The sequence below is a fragment of the Amphiura filiformis genome, chromosome 10 (genome assembly GCF_039555335.1).
Source record: "Amphiura filiformis chromosome 10, Afil_fr2py, whole genome shotgun sequence".
NCBI classification, from domain to species: Eukaryota; Metazoa; Echinodermata; class Ophiuroidea; order Amphilepidida; family Amphiuridae; genus Amphiura; species Amphiura filiformis.
In genome coordinates this window covers 1,960,784-1,972,743 of record NC_092637.1, presented here as the reverse complement: position 1 = coordinate 1,972,743, position 11,960 = coordinate 1,960,784, and the positions used below count along the sequence as shown (strand labels likewise).

The following is an 11,960-nucleotide window of genomic DNA, read 5'->3' as shown; positions in this document are numbered from 1 at the left end:
CCTCATCTGCCCAGAACATATTGACCCAGGTCAGCATACCGCCATATCCTTCCCGACATGCTTAGTAGCCAAGTCCGTAGAAGAGTGGATCCACACACTATGTACACAAATATACATTTGGCCACATTTTATTATACGATTAATACGAATTTATTAAACATGGTAACAAATCGGTAATAGATGGAACTGGTAGGCATATTATAAATTCGGGATATTAAATCATCCTGACCAGCCAGATCTGCGCATGGTCAAAGACGAGTATCAGACCGACGCAAACTGGCTTAGTCTCCACATCAGCCAGTTTGGTTCCGCCCTCCACAGGGAGCGTAACCTGTGTAGGAGACTCGGTCGGACCTGGTCGGACCTCATCTCTCCCCATCGATTGTATCCTATAATCCCCGACATTGCCCTTATGAAGTCACATCGCCCTGTATCAATGCAGGAAGAGAAGCAGAGCAGAATTCGTCAGACTTGCGTAATTAGTGAATAGAGAAATGGTCGTGGTTTTATGCTTTCTTTGATTTTTAATGGGCTATTAACGGCCGTATAAGTATAAGAAATATGAAGGTGAGGTACAATTTTATTAAAGTGAGTTATTTAAATATTTTTATAGCCCTGACCTTGTTAAGCTTAAGCCAAAAATGATAGTCATGTAACGACCAAAACTCACTGCATGACTCGGCTGACTATCATTGAGGATTCTTAAGGTCCGTACTACCACCGCATTTGCGATGCGTTGCTTTGCGATGCGGTGCGGTGCCGCACTGCATCGTACTGCAAACTACTGTATTGCGATATCGCAATAAAGTTAAATACATTTTAACCTGGTCCTGGAAATGCGACGGCGATCCTGACTTTTAGACCACCCTCGCTATATAGGGCTCAAATATTACTATTTCATCAAGGTTTAATATTCTAACAAGCTTAAACTAAAAGTTTCATCTAAGGAGTCAAGCTTTAAACTATTAAGCAACAATATCCAACAAGCTAAAAACTATTTTTTACCCGCTTTTTAACAAGCTAAAACCAATTTTTGAAAAGAAGCTTTAACATCAATGTTTTCATTGTAAAACCATCTAAACAATCTTTAAAAATACAGTGACCTACCTAATATTACTAATCTATGTTTCCGATGATATCCAAGAAGGGTCAGTCCATGTCGAAACAGATTGAGTGTACACCCACCCTCTTGGATTTTGCTCTCCTTTGGCTCAGGGGTACCTTTCATGGATCCTTAGGTGAGGCCACAAGAACAAGATCCAGATTCCATTTCGTTTGAATGGCGGTCAATCAAAGTTTGGCGACCTCGACCAAAATTGTGAATTTAAGGGGTCCAAATGACAAAGTGCTCTTTTTGAGGGGCACTTTCTTCTTAATTGAATCAGTTGTGATCCTCTTTTTGAATGTGGTCACTCACTGGCTGTGTCTGAAATACCTAATGCCAAAAAGATAGATTTCGAATTTCGTTGGGATTTCAGAGGGGTCAAAATCAGCACTTCAGTACTGTTCAATCAAATTATCTTGATTTTGAAGGACCCATGATAATGTCACAGTGCACTTATAGGTCCTAATTATGTTCAGAATGGATTAACCATATGCCAATGTCTATGAGCAATTAAAAAAAAGAGAAATTTCTAGACCCCTACAGAATTTTAGGCCACCTCTAAAGTGGTTCAGCCACAAATGGCACTTAAAGTCGGCAAATTTTGACCCCTAATAACTTTAGGTGTACACCAGATATGAATTTCTAGTCTTTTGCATCTGAAAGAATGTAGTTTAATGTTACTAGGAACATAAGATTTGTTTTGTATTTTGTGTGTTTTAGTATTTAAGTTGACGCTTTCAAAAATAGTCATTTTTGCCTAACATACCATGCATACAGGATACGGTACAAAATACCAATTTTAGTATGATATTTTTTTATATTTTTGATCACTTTATAGCCATTTGTATTATTTATCCTGATATTTCAAGTTGCTCTTGAGTCAAGTAATAAGAAAAAACTACTTTCTAATCCTCTGTATGGATTTTTAAGGGGGTCAAAAATGCACTTCCTGGCAACGATGCACATGCAAAGTACAGGTTATGGGGTCAAATTTTCAGAATGCTCCCAATTATGTCAAGTAATATATCAAATTACTCAGTATGGTCATGAGGATTCCAAAATGTATAGTTTGTTATGTGTCAGACCTTTCAGGAGGGCGCTATGACGAAAAATGTTCATAGGTCAACGACCTTTTTGAAAGTATCAAACACAAAAAATACAAAACAAATCTTATGTTCCTAGTAACATAAGACTACATTCTTTAAGATGCAAAAGACTAGAAATTCATATCTGGTGTACACCTAAAGTTATTAGGTGTCAAAATTTGCCGATTTTAAGCCCCATTTGTGGCTGAACCACTTTAGGGGGGCCTAAAATTCTGTAGGGGGTCTAGAAATTTCTCTTTTTTTGAAATTGCTCATAGACATTGGCACATGGTTAATCCATTCTGAACATAATTAGGACCTATATGTGCACTGTGGCATTATCATGGGTCCTTCAAAATCAAAGGTAATTTGATTGAACAGTATGAAGTGCTGATGTTGACCCCTCTGAAAGCCCGGCGGAATTCCGAAATCAATCTTTTTTGGCATTAGGCATTTCAGACACAGCCAGTGAGTGACCACATTCAAAAAGAGGGTCACAACTGATTTAATTAAGAAGAAAATGCCTCTCAAAGAGAGCGCTTTGTCATTTGGACACCTTAAATTCCCAATTTTGGTCAAGGTCCCCAAACTTAGATGGCCCGCCATTCGAAACGAAATTGAATTTGAATTTTTTCTTGTGACCTCACCTAGGGGTCCATGAAAGGTACCCTGAGCCAAAGGAGATCATAATCCAAGAGGGTGGGTGTACACTCAGTCTGTTTTGACATGGACTGACCCAGAAGCTAAAATATTGTGAAAGAGGGCAGGGCTTGAGTAATGAGGGAAATTACGGGTAAAATACATCACGCTTTTTTCGAGAAATTCGCCATCTTGAATAAATGCAGAATTGCGTCATGCAGTAAAACGATGTCAAACGCGCTTGAAAATGCATGATACGCGAGCGTAAATTACCGTCAAAATGAGCGTACATCAAGCGCTTGTGCTACGCGAAAACTTCGGAGCTGGCATCACCGGTTTTGTAACCAGCTCTTTTACGTCAAAAATAGCTATAAAAACGTGAATTTTTGAACAAAATAAAGCTTGTTTGATGGAATAAAAGGTATGTTTGTACAGTTAAAACATGTTTAACCTTGTTGCGAAAGTTTAATATGATAAATTTGCAATTTGTACCTTATATAGCGCGGGTGGTCTAAAAGTCAGGATCGCCAATGCGACGAGTTGCGTTGAGTTGCGGCAAAAGTAATCGATATATCGGCATCGCAAAGCAACGCATCGCAAATGCGGTGGCAGTATGAACGGACCTTTAGTCAGTGGGAGTGGTCTAGTTCGTAGACAGTAGACACATTTCTGATTGGTCAATCGCATGATTTCGGGTGCCGTCTATCAGGGCAGGCCGTAGACGACCACACGTCATCATGCGTCTTGATAATGCGTAACACGCGTGTAGAGCTAGAGCCGAGGTGCGCGTATGTATCGCGCTGGATGCGTAGACTATTGCGGTTGGCTCTCATGATCGAGAATTTAATATTTTGGCTATAGCAGTACGCGCAACAGAATACGTGAAGTTGTAAACAAGTTTCGTTCATTTTATAATGAGGGGAGTTTTTATGACGGTAACTTAGTTTTTGCTTAAAAAATTGTTTACAGTTATTAAAATAATATTTAACTGACTAAGAATGAGAATAAACGATAGGAATTTTTATTTTGCCTATCCTCTACCTATGTCTGATAGACGACACTGTCGCAGGGCTTCAACTGGCCCTATATTTCCTATATTTTTGAACTTTTCCTATATTTCCCTATATTGTTGTAAAATGCCCTATAATTCCTATATTTTAATTGTTCTTCAAAATGTTCGTATTTGTTTTTACGTGCACTGCAGATATTTGATCAAATCATTATTTCTACTTTATAATATTGTGTTCCAATAAAGACAACTGAGGGACTCTATGACTATGTGCTCTTTTATATTTTGGGCTTCAAAATAGCAGCACTAATCGAATTGGTTAAAATTAACATTTCTTATTATTTATGGAATATTTAAATCGATATGAAGTTTCGAAGTATGAAGTACACTGCAAACACCACATAATTTGGTATAGGTGGAGAAGGTAATTTACTGGTATATTGTTTTAAAAATCACTATGATTTTAGCTGACATTCACATAAAATTCTTATTCAGTTAGTGTGTCTTGTCAAGAATACACACAATTTGATGGTTTCAGCTATACATAATGACACGATACTGGATAGTCACAGCGCACACACTGCCATGCAATTGGGACACATGGGCTTGTAGATTTTCAATGCAAGTGCGCGAACTAAGATGGGCAATTCCACGTTACTCGCGTTACATTTTTGATAAAATCAGCACATTCAATGTCATATAAATACAATTGAACAAAGAGTTGGTTTATTCATCTTCTCTCCACATGTACTTACTGACCCAACGTATCAAATCACATGAACTTTAATTTTGTAAATAACTAGATGAAACATTTATTAGCAAAATGTGATTGTGACTCACATTTAAAAAATTACACCTTCAAAATTAGGCTTTTACTTATTCAATATTTCTCCTCAAACAAACAGCTGCAGACAAAAGTTTATACCACTAAGTAATTACCTTATATCTCAGCTGTATTACAGAAACAAACACCAAGTATATTTGAGATTGGTATTTTTAAAATGGCCAACTTTAGCTAAATTGGTGCGTGACTCAAGCGTTACGTGACTCACAAGCACGCTCACTATTTTGATTACATGGTCCCACTTTGAAAGCTTTAAACACGCTCAATTTCATTTCCATTGTGGTCAGTTTTACTTTAGCACTATAAAAATACTGCAATTTAGCATTAAAAAGGACCCTCCCCTCTGGGGTGGGGTGGTGGTGTGGTGGGGTAGTGGTAATGGGGGCTAATGATGGAAATTTAAAAAAACTGGCAATTTGAATAAGAATACAATTTTCATATACATTTATTACATAAAATGCATTGAAAAACTGTATGGAAACATTCATATACACCAGGCACAAAAAGAAACTTGTCAGTTATAGTCATCCTTGCTGTTCAACAACCTGATCATTTTGGATTATTCTGAAATATACATTTTGTTAATTGGACTTTGCTTTCTCACTTGACACCCTGTTCGTAAAAATTGAACAAGAATTGACCACGACATGCGCCTCCAAACTCTCAAACCCCAAAATTAAAAGTTGCAATTTCAACTATTTTCAATGGGATGCATCGTTGTGTTGTACACAAGCACCACGGGCCGATCAATAAAGCACACAGTGTAACAGGCACAATTGAATCGTTAAAATTGCAACTTTCGATTTGGGGGGTTTAGAGGCCATATCTTGGTCAATTCTTGCTCGATTTTCATGAACAGGATGTCAAACGAGAAAGCAAAATCCAACTAACAAAATGTATATTTCAGAATAATGCAAAATTATCAAGTTGTTGAACAGCAAGGGTGACTATAACTGACGAGTTTCTTTTTGTGCCTGGTGTATATGCAAAACTGATATAGACCATTTAAGGTTTGCAAAATGGGTTCCTAAAATTTTTCCGTATGTGCAAAGAGGGGTAAGGATTTTTTGGCAGGCCGAGAAGAGGATCAAGCAATTTATGGCAGGCTGAGAGTGAGGTCTGCTTATTGCAGAGCCCCTAGTAGCAAAATATAAAAGGCTGCCGCTGATCAACGTGGAACACATTCCTCAGACTTGATTTATTCATCTTCTCTTTCCATGTATCAAATCACGTAAACTTGTAATTTGTGAATAACTCTATCATGTAACGATGTAACATTTATTGGCAAAAATGTGGTTGTGATTTTGGTTACAAAAATTGAGCTTTTACTTTTTCAATATTTCTCCACAAACAAGAAGCTGCACACAAAAGTTGATACCACTAGGTAATTACCTTTTACTGCAGAGTGTGATCGGAATCCGTCCCTCACGTGAGGGACGGACATCAATAGATTAATTGCTGTGTTTAATTAACCCTTGTTAGAATTTATTCCTTTAAGTTAGGTTAATATATAACCCTTCAACCAATAGTTATTTCATGCATGAAAATGTTGCCACATGTGCATCAATTATTTCACTATACAAAATTTTCACGTGTGAGGGACGGAAATCAATAGAATAAGCAATCACCACCATTAGTTACATCTTCAAGTTTTCTATTGAAACTTATACACATGTTTAATCAATATATACTTTTCATGAAAGAGTAATGTTCCATCTCTCCAAAAATTAAGAAATTTGACCCAGTTTGTTTTCAAGGCGTCTATGAAACGGGTCGAAAGTTTATGTGAGGGACGGACATTTTCTATGTGAGGGACGGACAAAATGTTACAAAATTTCAAATTTGGCAAGATTTCTCCAAATCCACCACTAATGCTATCCTTGACATCTAAATGCAATGCAGTTGTCAAAATAATTCAAGTTCAGTGGAAATATCATATGATTATACCCCCTAAATACTTGTGTGAGGGACGGACAGCTTGTCTGTGAGGGACGGACATATGATGCCTAAATATCTTATTCAGTGTGTATTTCACTTTTAATTTCAAATTACACAGAAGTTTTACTTCATGCTGTTTGTTTTCAATACCCAATTGTAGTTTTACTGATAAAGAAGCAGTAATTTACAATAATATTAATTGTAATAAGTTGGTGTGAGGGACGGACAGACCCTCTTTTTTTGCAACAGGACCTTCAATTCCAAATATTTGGGAGCATGACCTTTAGGGATTGGCCTGAATTTGTTTTAGACAGACTCTCTGACTGGGTAGAAGAATTGGGTTTAATATTTAGTGGCCAAATATTTTCACTCAACATACATTGGTACCTGTACATCCAAAATAAGTTGGTGTGAGGGACGGACATGTCGGTCCCTTAATTAATTAAGGACTAATAACTCTCAGATTTAAAGATTGGTAATTTTAGTTTCTTTATCTCTAGTAAGGTGAGCACTAATATTGATAGATAGGGTGTATGCTATTTTAATTCCTTAGAATATTTCTCAGAGAAACAGCTTTTTGGACTGAGGGACGGACAAAATTTCTAGCATTCACCTTCCACGACCTCCAACTCTCTTCTGAAAGACATCTAATTAAAAATCTCATTGATATTTCATGTGGCAGGGGTTGCACTATTGATATGTAAACAAAAATATTTTCACTCAACATACATTGGTACCTGTACATCCAAAATAAGTTAGTGTGAGGGACGGACATGTCCGTCCCTCACATTAATTAAGGACTAATAACTCTTAGATTTAAAGATTGGGAATTTTAGTTTCTTTATCTCTAGTAAGGTGAGCACTAATATTGATAGATAGGGTATATGCTAATTTAATTCCTTGAAATGTTTCTCAGAGAAAAAACTTTTTTGGATTTTTATCCGTGAGGGACGGACAAAATTTCTGGGGTTCACCTTCCATGACCCCTCCTATCTTCTGGAAGACATCCAATTAAAATTCTCATTGATATTTCCTGTAGCAAGGGTTGTACTAATAATCTGTAAACAAAAATTGACAATAGCATATAATCTCTTTCTAAGAGAAGTATTTTCATAATAATGCAACATAGTGTCCGTCCCTCACGCTACAAATAATGCACGCAACTTTAGCGGCACGGAAAACACAAAATTTGAAACAAATTTTTCTTTTTCTGTTAGATTATTAAAATATAATCCTTTCCACCAAATTAAAACCATTTTTTATGGAAATTTGAATAAATCCTATTTTTTCACCAAATGTTACCCAATTTCCGATCACACTCTGCAGCTATACTACAGAAGCAAACATTAAGTACATTTGAGTTTGGTATTTTTAAAATGGCCAATTTAGTGTGTGACTCACGTTACCTTACATGACTGTTACACTCACTATTTGATAACACAGCCCAATTTGAAAGCTCTAAACATGCTCTATTTAATTTATATTGTGGAAACAGTGGAATTCAACTTTAAACATGTTCTTCTGTTCTGGGGTTAGATGGAGAAACTGGGGTAGAATGGTGGTAGTGGGTGTTTATAATGGGTGTTTATAATGGAAAGTCAAATTGTGAATTTGAATTCACAGAAGGGGACAAAACGGTTTCCAGTCCTGCAATTTGTTAAGTGATGTACAATAATTATGAGTCCTGGGGAGGGTAAAATTAGGAGGAGAAGTTTTAGTGATTATTTATGGATTATTTTCTAGCCCTACTGTATAGAGAGCTGTATAATATGTGTGACTCAAGTTATAATATTGTGACTCAAGCGTTACATTGTGACTCAGCGTTACCATTTTGAATAGTCTGTCTCTGGTGGTACAATTGTAGCAAACCAAAAACCTTATGAAATAATTATGAGTTATGACCCAAACCAGGAGGAAAATGAAAGGGAACATTTATAACCCTTTAGATTTTTTACTGCATTAAAAAGTTGTTCTTTCTGTGACTCGCGTTACATGCTTAACATTATACAACTTGCCGTTCCATCCTGACCATTACCAACACAGCTTCCTAATTTTTTATTTTTTATTTTGACAAATTATGTATCAAACAACACTATCACAAAAAAATTGTTTTTGTTCCATATATTAATGAGAAAAAAAATTAATTACTTTTGACTATCTGCTATTAACAAAATGTAGGAAAATACATTAAATCCTTCAAGTCAATGAAAAAAAAATACTGCAGCTGATATTCATTTGAAAATTTCTATTTTGTTAACTTTAAAGGGTGTATAATCAAAATATATCATCAATCATTGCCAATTGCAAAGTTCATATTTTTGAAAAAATGTCATTTTAACATGGAATTGCCCAGAACATGTTTCAGCAGCTTAAGATGTGGGCAGATTTGGTGAGATAGTTCATGTCCATGTTGTCTAGCTGTGACTTATAAGTATAAAAGGTGATCAAGTTGGTGCGCATCTGGTGGTGTCAGGAAGCATGTTCCACTCTGGGGTGATCCAAGGATATAGTGACTGCAAATAGCCATTTTGGTTGGCTCTGATGCAGGTGTAGAGTGACCTGAAGACTGCCTAGTATATGTAGTTTTCGGAGTTTTGGTTTGGATGAGATGTGATGTTACTGGGTATGATGTCATGAGTCTCCTTGTAGATGGGACATAGGCGGGCTTTGGTGCGTCTTGATTCCGGTTACTCCCAGTCAAGGCGTCTCAATATGTCAGAAGCACTTGTCTTGAATAGTCATTATGGACAAACCGGGCTGCACACCTCTGAATCTTAATTGTTAAGGGTGTCAATATTGTTTCTCTGGTGAAGATCACATATTGTCGTGACAATATTCCAACAGTGGGCAGACAAGTGCTTTTTACGCTACCTCCTTTGTTGACTTGTCACAAGAGGATAAGTTTCTTCGAAGAAGTCCCAAAATTCTATTTGGTTTTATGGCAATCTGATTTATGTGTCTGTTCCAGGTAAGGCTGGATGAGAGCTCTACTCCCAGGTAAGGGTAATGATTAACTTCGTCAAGCAGACTGTCTCCCATCTTATAACGGTTGGTCCGGTTTACAATTGGCTTGTTTCTTTGAGTGATTCTCATTAAAAAGCATTTGGAGTAATTGATTGAAACCCATTTTCCAGTTGGTTTCCCAGTTACAGACTGAGATGGTTTATGTCATTTTGAAGAATCCTAGAATCTTCAACAGATTTGATTTCTTGATATACAATGCAGTCATCGGCGAATAATCTCTCTCTCTCTCTCTCTCTCTCTCTCAGACAGGTTGTCAGGCAGATCATTGATGTAGATTAAAACAGCAAAGGTCCCAATTAGTGTAATTTACTATGTGATAAACCAAAAGGTCCACTGCACTTCCATTACATTATACTGTGCAGTAGAATATTACAATAATTTCAGTATCATTCCTAAAGTCATGTTGTTTCTACATTTTTGTCCTATTGTCTGTTTTACATGCGCAAGTGTAAGGTCTTACATATACTTCTAATAAAGCAAATTAATTTGTATATTTTTGAAAAATGTGATGAATTACTGACACTTTTGTGTGATACAAAAAACAATTTTGTCAAAATTTGAGCAACACATTTATCCCCAATTCATTACACATGATCATAGGCTTTCTTGAGTGGTGGATAGGAATGGCCAAGGGGAAATGGAGGAAGCCATTTCCTGTGCAAATTTGCACGCACTAGTAAGAAGAAACTGTTAAATACAGTGAATATGGTACATTTTGTGTAAAATATGTCGATAAAAAATCCTCTATTCTATTATATATCCATCATTTGCCCTATATTTTACTATATTTTTTCCAAAATATTCCTATATTATCCCTATATTTTTTCGCAAATTGGCCCTATATTATCCCTATATTTTTGCAACAGTTGAGTTGAAGCCCTGCTCGGACAGGCGCCGGCATCCACTACTCAAAATATTGGACCTGCCTGTCGTCTATCACACGGTAGAGGATCTAGGCAAAATAAAAATTCCTATCGTTTATTCTCTAATTCTTAGTAGCCCTAGAACTCTGGCCATAGTATCCGTTTTTTACTTCTACTAGGGCCAGAGGCACTTACATTGAAAAATTAAATTTGTTGGAGATGCTTGAACGATCCAGTATAAAAAATGACAGCATTTCAATGCTTGATCGAACCAATACAAATGTGTGTCAGGTCACTAATTAACATGATAAAACCCACTTGAGAACACACAATCGCCGGTCATTTCTAAAGATGCATTTATACTCCATCGCTTTTGCAGAAACCTGAATCGCACGCATGATCAGTGTACTAAATCGCCGTCGTATTTGCCTGCTGAGCATGCGCATGATTCGCTGTTTTTCAAAAGCGACACGTAGGCCTATATTGACACCCTCTGTCGGTCAACGTTCTCTAAAATTATACACATAACTTGTGTAGTTAGCGACAATGATTCAGTCTGATGATGAGTAACCCATGGGTATAAACACATCTTTACACAATGACTAATTTACATAGGCACAAAAGACCGTGTTCATACCGCTACTCAGCCAAACATGGCAGAGTAGGTCCCGGATCTCGGTACATGTTCCTATCTCCTCAACGTTATACCTTTCCAACAAGGAAAGAGATACGAAAGGCTAACGCCTAATTCTTAGTCAGTGGGAGTGGTCTAGTTCAGAGACACATTTCTGATTGGACAATCGCATGATTTCGTGTGCCGTCTATCAGGCCGTAGATGACCCCACGTCATCATGCGCGTCTTGATAATGCGTAACTCGCGTGTACATGTAGCAGGGCTGTCAACCTTTTGGAATTGCTTGGCGTGAGACAGAGACGTACCGGGATTTGCGGACTCCAATGTTCATTTTGTACCAAGAATATTTAAGCCACGGCGCTCGGGGATGTAAAAAGGGGGGGTAGGAGCAACAAATTGGCTTGACGATGCGTGAGATTGTACTCATTTTCCAGCTTTTTGCGTGAGATTTACTACCTAGGCGTGATATTATACTACCTTGGCGTGAGACCGTGAGAAAGTGACCCAATGCGTGAGACTCACGGCCAATGCGTGAGAGTTGACAGCCCTGACATGTAGAGGTGCGCGTATGTATCGCGCTGGATGCGTAGACTAGTGCGGAATACGTACGCGAACGCACTAGCAATAAGCGCAACAGAATACGTGAAGTTGTAAACAAGTTTCGTTCATTTTATAATGAGGGGAATTTTTATGACGGTAGCTTTTGCTTTAAAAATTTGTTTACAGTTATTAAAATAATATTTAACTGACTAAGAATGAGAATAAACGATAGGAATTTTGATTTTCTGAGTAATATACCCATAATTAATAAACTTTCCA

At 37.2% G+C, this 11,960-nt stretch overlaps 1 protein-coding gene across 1 annotated transcript in view; it reads left to right on the top strand.

The window, feature by feature from the left end:
- The first annotated feature begins 438 nt into the window (after positions 1-438).
- LOC140162405 (uncharacterized) overlaps positions 439-11,960 on the top strand; it is a 30,748-nt gene continuing 19,226 nt past the window's right edge. The window contains exon 1 of the mRNA XM_072185608.1: positions 439-567. The gene's annotated coding sequence lies outside the window, so the exon portion shown is untranslated. The remainder of the gene's footprint in view (positions 568-11,960) is intronic.